This window comes from Anas acuta, chromosome 1 (assembly GCF_963932015.1).
Source record: "Anas acuta chromosome 1, bAnaAcu1.1, whole genome shotgun sequence".
NCBI lineage: Eukaryota > Metazoa > Chordata > Aves > Anseriformes > Anatidae > Anas > Anas acuta.
In genome coordinates, this window is record NC_088979.1 from 104,384,645 (window position 1) to 104,397,526 (window position 12,882).

General features: G+C 36.8%; 1 long non-coding RNA gene across 9 annotated transcripts in view; it reads right to left on the bottom strand.

Annotated features, from left to right (window-relative positions):
* Positions 1 to 12,882, bottom strand: part of LOC137850211 (uncharacterized) — a 43,950-nt gene that overhangs the window by 1,885 nt on the left and 29,183 nt on the right. For 7 of the 9 annotated variants that reach the window (XR_011092366.1, XR_011092368.1, XR_011092369.1 and 4 more), the window contains 4 exons: positions 10,219 to 10,342; positions 7,144 to 7,277; positions 6,864 to 6,971; positions 2,904 to 2,980 (listed from right to left, as the gene is read on the bottom strand). This is a non-coding gene — a long non-coding RNA (uncharacterized lncRNA). The remainder of the gene's footprint in view (positions 1 to 2,903; positions 2,981 to 6,863; positions 6,972 to 7,143; positions 7,278 to 10,218; positions 10,343 to 12,882) is intronic. The other 2 variants (XR_011092364.1, XR_011092370.1) reach the window with 2 other exon arrangements.

Sequence of the window (12,882 nt, forward strand, 5' to 3'; positions counted from 1 at the left end):
GTGTTGTTAAATTTAGTCACTCTAAAAATATGTTTTCAATATTCCTGCTTTGAATAGACCTGCAACATTTCAGAAAAAAGCAGAAAAAGTCTGAACGATGGCTGTTTTCTATCACCCTGCTGATTTTTTCCTACTTTCACTGTTGCACTTACACATCTGTACAAAGGAATTTCATCAGTGTAAACTTATAATTCTTTCCATGAAGGAAAACAACAACAACAACAAAAACTAAGCAATAGTTTTTGAATTAAGGCAAGCTAAATAATCTTTTGTGGAGGAAAGAAGACCACTTTTCATAAGGGTAATATGTATCAGGAACTATATTCTTATTAAATCCTTTAGGGTAGCATATGCAAAGGGAATTTATCAACTGAATGCATACAGTAAAATTACGTGATCATAACTTTTACAAAATATTTTTATCATCACGTTAGGATGCACACCTTGACTTCTCAGCAAGTAATTTGCTGTCTAGCTATTTATTTATTTATTTATAGAACATTAAACAGAGAAACTATAAGGAAAACACCTGATATTTCAAATATACAGGGCTTTTTAGTTCAAGTCTAGAAATATGAACCTATTAGAGCAAGTCCAGAGAAGGTCCACGAGGATGATCAAAGGGCTGGAGCACCTCTCCTATGAAGACAGGCTGGGAGAATTGGGGTTGCTCAGCCTGCAGAAGAGAAGGCTCTGGGGAGACCTTGTAGAGACCTACCAGTACCTAAAGGGAGCCTGCAGGAAAGCTGGGGAGAATCTCTTTCAGGGAGCGCAATGATAAGACAAGGGAGAATGGCTAATCTAACTAGATCTAAATAAAGCATAGATTTAGATTAGATATTGGAAAGAAATTCTTTGCTATGAGGGTGGTGAGGTACTGGCACAGGTTGCTCAGAGAAGCTGTGGATGCTTCATTCCTGGAATTGTTCAAGGCCAGGTTGGATGGGGCCTTGAGCAACCTGGTCAGATGGGAGGTGCCTGTGCCTATGGCAGGGGGGTTGGGTTGGAACAAGATGGTCTTTAAGGTCTCTTCCAACTCAACATTCTATGAGTCCTGAGTTCTTATTACCAGGATCTGACTTTGTAACAGGAAAATAAGTCTTCTGGATTCAAGTTAATTTATATCTGGCTGCTTAATATAACACAACACCTCTAATATACCTAATTATGGGGCTGATTTTTGATCAAATTACGTTCCCTTCCAATCTTCCTGAAGTGATGAGACATCTGAGTTTATACTGGTTGCAGCTTTACGGCTCCTTGAGAAGAAAAGCCTTTCTGCTTATAACCCTACTGCTCTGATCCTTCATGAAACTATTTTTGTTTTTTTTTTTTTTTTTTGAACTGACGAATTGGCATTCCTGGGACAATCAATAGGGGTTCACAGAATCACAGGATGATTGAGGTTGAAAGAGACCTCTGGAGATCATCTAATCCAATCCTGCTGCTCAAGCAGGGCCACCTAGAGCAGGTTGAATAAGATCATATCCAGATGGGTTTTGAGTATCTCCAGAGAAAGAAAGTCTACAATCTCACTGGGCAACCTGTTTCAGTGTTTTACCACCCTCACTACAAATAAGTTTCTCCTCATATTCAGATAGAACTTCCTGTGTTTCAGCTTGTAGCCATTGCTTCTCATCCTGTCACTGGGCACCACTGAAAATCTTCTGGTCCCATCATCTTGATACCCAAAATATATTTATATACATTGATAAGATCCCCTCTCAGCCTTCCCTCCTCCAGGCTAAGCAGGTCCAGCTCTCTCAGACTTCCATCGTAAAAGATGCTCCAGTCCTCTGCAGACTCACTGCAGTAGCTCCACATCTCTCTAGTACTGGGGAGTCCAGAACTGGACACAGTACTCCATGTATGGCCCAGAAGAAAAGATTCATACACAAAACCAACCAACCACCACTACCAACACCACAAACACAGGTAGATCATATTTTGATGAAGATACTCAACAAAAATTCCATCCGTTTGTTTATTGCAAACCTTGGTTCTAGCCAATTATTTTACTTCACAGTTGTTTGATAGTAAATGGAGCTACTGGAGCTGTAACCTACCTTAAGCTAAGCACACCTGTGAATTTCCATGTTACTTATTAAAAGGTTTGTATAGCTAAAACAGAATCAGGTGAGCTGATCATCTATCTTTTCCACTAGTCAGTAGAGATCCAAGATTTCCATATAGATTTGTCTGTTTTCCCTGTTTCTTTCTTGGGAGGTAGTCACTCAAACTTTTCCCATTCTCTCTTTGCCTTTTCAGCTGTGATAATTTTCCTGTCACTGATACTCTTTGGAAACAATACTGAGATGGACTGCTCCACTCACTGATGTTTGACGAACAAACATGGAAATTATATATATATATATATATATTCCTTTTTACCAAGCTAACAACTTTATAACAGCTCGGGGCAATCTCTCAGAAGTTCAGCTCCATCTGCCAATCTCACCATATTTTTCCTTAGGGGTATTCATCAGTTGAAAGGCAGCATACAATTACAGATAAATTTCTATAGCTCACATTCTCAAATACAATGAATGTTTGTTAATTTACAACTTTCTTAAACTAATCTCTCATAATGCCTAGAGTATATATATATATATATATTACTCAAATGAGAATTGCTGTTTATCAGTTATGACAAAATATTAGTAGCGAATACTGAAAATATGTACAATAACATGCAAGAATGAGGAAACAAATAATAATACAGTGGCTTTACTGAACAGGTATGAAAGAGCCACAATCAGAAAATCCCTCAAAAGCACACCTCTTATGGATACGTATTCTATGGTACATGCATTGCTTCCATGAGTAAGAAAGTAGCCTGGAAAAATTAATTTGGGGATCACCAGTACAGTCAAAGGCATTTTTGAATTATGCTAGTTTCTTACCGTCAAAATGTTTATGATCGTGTACCTTCTGAGCTAGAAAGATTCCTGTTGCTTGAATAATGCAGCTGGGGAAATAGCTAGATGAAAGACAAATATACAGATTCTTTTGAAGTATTTGACCTGGCTACAGGATTTCCAGCTTCTTAAAAATAATCCACTTTGTTTGCCAGACTTAATGTAAGATCTAGCTTGCTGACTGTGAGTGAAAGTACAGTGGGTCACTTGCTTGGTATTCAGTAGCTTGGTGTACAGCAGAAAGTGTTAAAGTACTCTGCCAAATGAGGGGAAGTTACAGCTTCAGTTGTGCAAGATTTTTTTTCCCCACACATACTCATCACAAAGCAATGATGCTGACTTTCTCTTAGAATCAAGAACTCTCCTAGAGCAGCATAAAATGAAACTGGTTCAAGATACAATTTGTCCTGTGGTTCACTTCGTTTCTTGATGAAACAGACAACCCCAGACAACCCTGTGGCACACTGAAGTCTGCCTGTACATACTCTCAGGCCCTTTTAGTTATTTAGCTACAGGCAAATCATATATATGTTGGTAAATTTTGAATATAGTTTAAAAGTGGAACCCGACATTCATCTGATGTCCATTGAGGCCAACATCGTTTTGCCTAGTAGGACTGAATGAGCAATACAGAATGGAACCAACATCTTAGGCATCTGAAAGCTTTACCATTAAATAGTAAAAATTAATAGTGACAAGTTTGAGAAGTATCACAAAGGAGAATGGAAGATGAACATCTCCGCAAATCTCCTGAATTCAAATAGAGCTGATGGCACTCTGTATCCAATGCTTATGTTGTCTTGGAACCCATCCTTTGCCTAACCCTGCACTAGTGCTACCATTCATGGCAAAAATATTCCGGAGTGGATAGAATGGCAGTTTTGTGTTAGTGTCCTAATGCACACACTTTTGTACATAGATGGAGAGAGCATACAACTGAATCAAGTAATTTTTTACATTGGAAGGGACATCTTAAGATCACCTATTTCACTCTTCTGCCCAAGCAAGTTCAGACAGATCGGACTGTCTAGGACCACGTCCTGCTTGGTTTTGAATGTCTCCAAAGATGGAGACTCCATGACCTCTCTGACTAACCCATTCCAGTGTTACTTTCCAGACTAGTGACTTTCCTCAAACTGTACTGTTTGATGCTGGTCACAGCCCTCTGAACCTGGCCATTCATATGGTTCTCAATCCACTTACTATCCACTTATGTAACCCATACTTTTTCAGCTTGTTCACGACAATGTTACATGAGACTGTGTCATAAGGCTTACTAAACATAAACAACATCAGTTGCTCTCCCTTCATCCAACAAAATGGTAACCTCATTTTATAAGGTTGTCACGTTGGTTAAGCATGGTTAAGCATGATTTTCACTTCATATACCCATGATACATATTCCTCATCAAATTTCTCATCCTTTGTGACTGGAAATGCTTTCCAGGAGGATTTTCTTCAATAAGTCCCGTAGTCCACTCTACTACCTGTAGAGTGGATAACTGGGCTCCAGAACAAGGAGTGATTCTGGAAACTATGGTATTTTACGATTTTACTTGTGCATCCATAGAAGGGGTTCCTGCTAATACACCAGCAATCATTTATCTTCATAAAGTGTTTCTGTAAGGCCTACCGATCTATGTGTGAGCTTTCTGCTTCATGAACATTTGTTACCCTCTCTATGTGTTTGCACAAGATGCCAGGGGCTTCAGTGCCAGAACAAGTGTCTTGCTTGCTCTTCTGTCACCATGGCTTTGCATTCACACTCTTGACTAAAATAGCTGTGCTAGCAGAATCCAAGGTAAATCTGTGCTTAGTTTCTGGAAACAAAGGAAAAACGCTTAAGGGAAGAGAATGCTTGAATAAATTTGTAATATAAAAGACAGGATAACATTCGGATCTCTATTGTTCAAATGTTGTTATGTAGCTCAACATTTGTATTCTTACTATTCTGTTTAGGTTCAAAATCCCACACTTAATCATTTTGATCATTGAGTGCAGTAGCCTAGGATTGAAATTTCCAAGGGACTATAATGGAGTTTATATTTCAGTGGGATTTGAGCACCTGATTCTCCCATGATACCTTGATAATCCCAGCACACAAAGTAAGATTTTTGTCTGAAAATTATTTATGGAAAAAAAAAAAAAATGTTAAGATTCAAACACTGGAAGTCAGTCCAGAGACTGAGAAACTCATTGCACAGTGTTAGATTCCTTTCTAAGATTAGTGATTCCATCGCCAAAACCAAGCACATACAGGACCAAACTGATTTTATGAAAGCCAGAATCCCACTGGTCATGAGCAAACAGAAAAAAGTCCACTTCAAGAAATTTCTCCCCAGACTGAAATACAGGATCATCTTCAGGAAAAAAAAAAAAAAAAAAAAAAAGATAAAAAAAAAAAAAGATAATACTGCAGATGGCAAGGCTCCCGCTAAAGAAAATCCAGTTATAGCAGAGGGGAAAAGCATATGTTTCAGATACACACTGTAAATAGACTAGGTACTCTTATGGGATGTATCAATATACAGAAGAACAGCGATAGAAAAGGCCAGAATAAATGTGTGTGTGTGTTGTGTTTTTTTTTTTTTTTTTTTTTTTCAGTCCCATCAGTTTCCTGCTTGCATCTAGTAGCATTATAGTTTTTTGCCCATCATATGTTTTAAAATCTAGCATTTGATTCAAAATAAAGTTAATTTGAATTGGCATAGTGACTTAACTCACTGGTGTATTATTACTGTGTAAGCAGGTGTACCAGCAACTGCAAATAAATGCTTGCTGATGGAATCCCTGCAGGGTTTCTGATGAGTTTTCATTTTGTTAAACCTTACCCAGGAAATTATTGTGTAAAAAGCTTTCCTCTTACTTCTTTGCCTGAAACATTATTTAGCTACACCTGGCCAAATTCATAGCAATTATAGTAACTATTCATAGAGGACATACCAAAAATCCCATCAGCCTTTTAAAATCATTGTCTCAAAACCTGCATATGAACAGTGAAAAAATCCCCCTCAGATTAATATGCACAATGAGACTTCTAATCGAAATGCTGTTCGCTGTATAACCTACATAGAGAAAGATGAAAGCTTTAAGGTGGAATCTAGGTGACACATCACTGCAATATTACAAGTGAAAGTATTTTACAGTAAAACATCACTCAGAGCAAAAATATTTTCTATTATGATACTTTTGGCAACGCATTTGATCATGTAATTAGAGTTGATTTTCATTTTAATTATTCGGGCTGACAGCATCTCCAACTATTTTGCCATTTGGGGAATAAATGACATGTTCAAGTCAATTCAGAATATCCAAGAAATGCTGCGATGGGCTCTTCATGTCCTACATTCTACAGTCTCCTATGAAAGAATTATTTAGGTCAATCTTTCTTACCTACAGTAAAGAGCAAGAAAAAAGTTTTCAGTAAAAGGCTGAAGAAAAGCTATTCATGCTTTTATATGTATCCACAAAAGTAACTGCCAAAAGCACATACACAATCCACATCTAATACTATATAATGCTTTGCAAGTAATCTTCAGACACTACCAGGGCATTGATTTGAAAGTCAGCAAACAAGATTAAAATAAATGTTATCCTTTGCAAGTGGGCATTTGAAAAAAAATAAAATCAAATAGATTGCCATGGGTGTTTATGACTTCTCTTAACTGAAAATGATGAAAAATTACATACAACATAGAAAAGTTGACAAAATACATAAAATTTGCTATGGAAGGTTCTATTAGAGGCAACTCGGCCATTATTTGCAAAGAATACTGACCTACAACTCCCCCGCCCCCCCCCCAAAAAAAATAATATATATATATATATATACACACACACACACACACTCAGGGCTGTAAAGATTTTTTTCTTTGCCAGCTTAAAACTGAGTTTGCCTTCCTGCTTAATTCCAAAATGATATACTACTACATGAATTTTACTCACCTGTGATGTGAAAGTCACTGGACAGAACTCCTGCAGCAACAGGAAACATTGACACAGACATAGTGCTTTTCAGCCACCTGGTCATCACAGTGAAATGCCTGTCAGTAGCTAGAAGAACCAGCATCTTGTCATAATTCACAATGTTATCATTTGAGGTTCCTTTCAGTTATATGTACCACATTATATAAAAATATAAAATATCCATCCTGTGAAGAGTCTTCACCTCACAGTTTAGCTTTTAGTGCTCACAGCTTTTGATACTGTGAAGAGACTTACTGACCTGATCTTGCTCTGTTGAGAAACAACTACTCGGAGGGACTTTCTACCTAAGTCAGAGTGGAGACAGGTGGTAACACAGGTGTCCAGATGTTTCTGGATGTGACTTCCAAATGCTTTTCAGCTGTTGAAACGTTCCTGCATAGCCATAGCAAGAGAAGGAGGATAGCGCATAATTACTTGAACATGCACATGCAAACTTGACATCTTTGAAACAGTCTTAAATGCTTTGAGGAGGTTTCTATGTGTACAAAAATAAATAAATAAATAAAATTTACTTTAGAACTGTAAATCTCTTAATCTTTTAGTTGTTTAGCTTATTATTAACTTGTCATTTTTTCAGGCAAAAAAAGAACATGTGAAATGGGGTATAGAGTACAAAATGTGTCTGGGAAGTCATTATGTGTGTAAGCTTAGTAATGAGTGCAACACCTTTTCAGGGTTTGGATTCTTTGTTTGTTTGTTTGTTTTTGGCATCACAGTGTCACTACTCATTTTGGAGATGCTGAGGTAGTCATAGTCATATTGGTGCTTTGGAAGGGCCTCTCCCTTTCTTGGAAGTCATTTAACACCACCCTGCTGAATAGCAGGCTCTCATCTGTAAAAAGTGATTCCTTCTCTTTCTCAGTTCCTGTTGAACACAGCACTCAGCTACATACACTGCCTTCTGAAGGGAGTAAGGATTCCTTTTCCCCTGGAAGAACAAGCTCCTATTGCCTTCTGGCTGTTGACTTGGCTCTGTGGGAAGTTAGTTCCCAGCTCTGTGCTCCCATTTGCCTGCAACCATAGCAGTAGGAGGAGCTGCCACCCCTTCTGCAAGCATAATTTCCATCTATTTAAAGAGCTGTGATTCACAGGCCATGAAAACTCCAAATTTAGCAAAGCAAATTTTAGAAAAGCAGGCGTCCCGCCTCTTCATACCACTTGTCCTCGGATCTCACAAGAAATCTAAGTCTGAGCAAAGTCATAAACTCACCAACTCACCAGGAGAGAGGTGAAGACTGGGAAAATGTCTGATTAAGAAAAAACATTTTAAAAAGCCATTTAGGAGCAAAATGAGAAAGCAAGCATGCAAGCAATACAGTTCATTTAAGTAGAAACATGTAAATAATACATGTTATCAGTAATACAATAATACATATCAGGTCATCCTGGAGAAGACGATTGCTACTTTGACAAAAATGCATTATTTTAGTACCAAAAATGCATTTTATTCTTTATTTTTTTACCAAGATCTGCATGATAGACAGATTGATTCTTTGTATTTCTGAGCTTGCTAAGGTCAGCAAGAATTCCCAACAATTTCTAATTCCTCGTCACTACACCCATTATGTTCACCTCTGAGATGTCTAAATATATTCCATGTATAATGGCAATGTTATGTAAAATGCAACATGACAGGAATACTTAGAATTGTTCAAAGCTGCACTGTGGAAATGAACCTGATTTTTGTTAGCCATCCAATATGGGATTTGCATGTTTTGGTTTTCCACAGGCACACTGAGAAATTCAACTACATAAGGGCTTAGACATTGCAGGTTGGCTAGTGTTACATCCCTTGTGGCTTTACTATATAAGCAGAAAAACAAACACAAACAAAAATAATCTATACAGGAAAAACAAGCATGCTGACAGAGATTGTTTGACATTAGAAAAGCATAGTTCCAGCTGCCTACTCTTTATTACGATGTCTACAGTAAATCTGGCATAACGTTCACACAAGAAACAAAGAACTACTGCAGAGGACTCTTAAGTAGGAGGAATAAATTGACACCTTTCAGAATCTAAGTAATTTAACTACAGCAGAGGAAAATAAAACAATTCTCTAAAATCTGAACCTTTCTGTACAGCTGTGAGAAAAATTAGCTGTTCTTTGAAGAAGAGAAGAATAAGGCAGCATGTGATACAGTCAAGAAACTGGAAGAAAGTGTCTGCATTCATAAAATATAGTGTGTTTTGCTTATCTGTATAGCACAATGTCAATAAATAAAATAAAATAAATCTACTGTTCCTGTGTCTGGACTTGTCAAGAGATCTGTGACATGGTCTCCAGCATAGCAAAATGGCCAGTGTTCACAGAAATAAGTACAGCTCACTGGTTCATTGATGTTACCTACAGTGCCTTTCAGTGACTATGTCACAGGTCTCATGCAGCCTTGGAAGGTTATTGAGTAGCCATTTAACAGAAGAGCAAATTGCACCAGCCAGAAAGGCCCTGCAGGTAGGAGAATGGGTAACACATATTTTGGTACTCGAAGGATTTGTAATTCAAAAGGTGTTCCAAAAAATGTTGAAAACAACCATAGCTTATTATTGTCCCAGATGAGAGGAAGAAATCAAATTTTCCTTTGGATTTACCAAATGTCTAACATCAAAAGTCCAGTCTGAAAAACTCAGTGTGAAGAACAATTTGAACACAAAATGAAATATTTGCAACACAATTTTCACAAACAGGTCTGAGAAAGACCTGCAGCATTGCTCACACTCCAAATTCACAACAGATATACTAATAGTACAGTATATGCAGAGTATAATATAATCACACTATAGATTAACAAGTAGTGCTGTAGTAAGATGCAGAAACATTTCTTTCTGGCTTTGTATTGATTTGCATCATCTCCCTAATATCTATCAAACATATCTTAATTTTTCTCTCACACAAACAGAGCTTTTATTAAAAGGTTCCTTGGAAGAAAGAATTGAGCTAGAGATATTAAACATATGCTGCTTTAAAAGCAACTATATCATTGTTTCCTCCATATTGTAACAAATAAAGATCTTTTTTTGAAATATATCTCAGGAAGAAATTTATGAATAACAGCTGGAGGCCAGAGCTGGCATAATATAAGGTGAGGAGGAAAAAAAAATATAATATATATATATATATATATATATATATATATATATATATATATAAAATTCTGTAATTCATATCTCTTCCTAGTGTTTCTCACCAGAGCATCTGAAACAAATCAAAGTGCAGATTGAAGAGGTTGTGGACTGAGTAAATTAAATGAATGTCACGTCCGTATGACATGCATTCAACATTTTACCATGATTCAAAAATAAAATAACTTACTAGTAATTGTGGTGTATAACTTCTCTGCTTTCACATGTGATGGTAGACAAAGATCTTAAAATTTATGCAGAGGTTTTGGGGATCTGACATCCATGGAACTACAAATTGATAAACGTTCCAGGACCTTTCAGAGAAAACAAACTTCAACTTTTAGTGTAGTGTGCTCAACATTTTCAAACAACAAACATGTAAATCTGGCTTAATAAAGAGTAAAACCAACCTTCATTCTAGATCCTTGGTTCTTTTCATTAAACATTTTAAAAAATATTTATTTCTGTGAGATTTTCTGCATATTTTTCTGAGATTTTCTGAGATTTTTGGCAGCAGTGTAAAACAGTTGCTTAAACTACCTAGCATAGCTAGTATGGGCTCTGTATTTATGGTATTATCCATGGTGAGCTATTAAAGAAATAATCTTCATCGTCATTAGAGATTGGGTTCATGACAACAAGAACATCTAGTTTTTCTTTAGTGAAAAATTATCACTTGTGTCTTTTGTAAAGATTAAAATCCAAGATATTTCATTTGCAAATCTTAAAAGGAAGAGTAAGAACTGACTCACCAGAAATCTGAGGCTACGTCTGCAGCATTTTTTTTTTTCAAAATACAAAACCCTTGAAACAGAAAAGAAGAAGAAGAAGAATTAAAAGACAAACTTCTTACCTTGGCAAATAACTAAGAAACAAAGAGATATAAGCAGATATAAGAGATATAAGAGAGGAAAAAAATGGAAGAAGATTGTCATAGCAACCAGTTAAGAACATATTCAACACAGGAAACAATCTGATTAATCTTCCTTTTTAAGAACTACAGCACCATCCAGATGAGTAACAAGACATCTTTAAACAGATAGTGAATTAAATCTCACTTCGTTAAAAGACTGTGGTTTATTCACAGTTTTTGACTCATTTAGTGCATCTACAACTACAGCGCCATAGAGGAAAATAAAAATAACCAATCTACTCTTTGTTTCAATTGCCTATCCTGCAATTAAGCCCAATGATTTTTGGTGAGAGAAAAAGAAAAGGTGATACTATTCTTTAAAAATTAGGAAAAGATCCTCTTGCACTCAGAATAAGAGTATTAGAAAATTAAACTGGTCCAGATTGAGAGAACAAGGAATGTAATCCCAGCTATTCTTCTTTTCCATTTTAATGCAAGCTGGTCTACAGTGTTGCAGAAACCTTGGTGGCTTCTGAGCAGTATCTTTAATTCATGAACCCAAATTTCTGTTTTAGTGTTGACATCAGATATTCAAGTAGTTTTACTTAATCTCAATTTTACCACATGCTGTAATCAAATATTGCAACATTGCCAGGTTTAAAACAACACACACACTTATTTTCATTTGCTCTGCAGATAATATTGATTTAAATAACACTTTATAAGTTTCTGAAGGACTTAGCTTCAGCCACTATATGTCTTCACATACAAGAATTCCAGGAAAGTCTCATTAGCAAAGTTGCACGGAAAACATTGTCTCTCATTAGTGAAAAATTACTACAAACCAAAAGGCAAGAGGCAGAAAACTTCTAATGAAATATTCTACCTTTTTCAATAAAACCCAAAATATTAAGTACAATCAAAGCTGGCTTTTCTAAGAAGTTGTTAAACATTTTGCAAAAAGCTGATATTTCTTCTGTAAATAAAAATTTTGTTGAGGTTTTTATTTCTCAGCATAAGGGAATTTGCTCCCATAATAGGTCATTTGTTTTTGAAGTTTTCATAACCAAACTGCATTTCCTACAAATTTTTGCTGTGTGTAGCTGTTTGTTTTAAAAGTCAAGGAAAAACACTGCATGAACTAAATAAAAGGGGCATTTATTACATAATTGAAATCCACAATTATGGTCTGACAAGTTGAATGCATTAACTTATTTCAGATCCTTCAAGAAAAAGTACTATTATTGCAACTATTAAAACTGGCATATTTCTGAATTCTAAATTTTTACCCTCAGAGCTTTCCTTTTCAGATGCAAGAAAACAAAATGCAGAAACTCATCTTGGTATAAAGGATTGATAGATAGTAAATTGGTCTCACACATTCGCTTGATTTGAAATCCTTTAATGGATCCTAACCATTAAGTCTAGTTCTCCACTCCTACCCCAGGGCAGAGTCAGAGCACTTAGGTTACACATAGGCTACACCTGCTTACTTCTTGGCAGGCCTCTGGTAAGCAGCCTTTAGCTCCCGAGCCAGGCACCATGGGGTGGCCTGCAGCCGTGCCAAGCAGCAGCCATGCTCCATGTCATGGGATTTGTCTCAAAGATCTGCCTTTTCCAAAGTTGGGGCTCCCTTGTGCCTCCACCACCAGTTTGTGGCCAGACCTCACCAGCACTGGAATGAGCTGGAGTGACCTCTTGCCCCATCACCACCATCTCCATAGAGCCATGGCCACCTCCCTCTTACCTCCCCTACTGTCATCTTCCTTGGGACATAAGGACAACTCGTGTTGTTTTCTCTGTCATGCAAACAAAGTTGTGCTCTCTGTCATGCAAAGCTTGGTCTAACAGCTTATCAAAAAATAAATAAATAAATAAATAAAGTGCCAGCAAAGTATTTATAATATTGGCATTTGAAACACACCCCTTAAAGTTGCAGAAAGCAGAGCTTTGGCTTCTACTCTTTCCTGACACATTCCACCAGTCTCTACAGACAAGCAA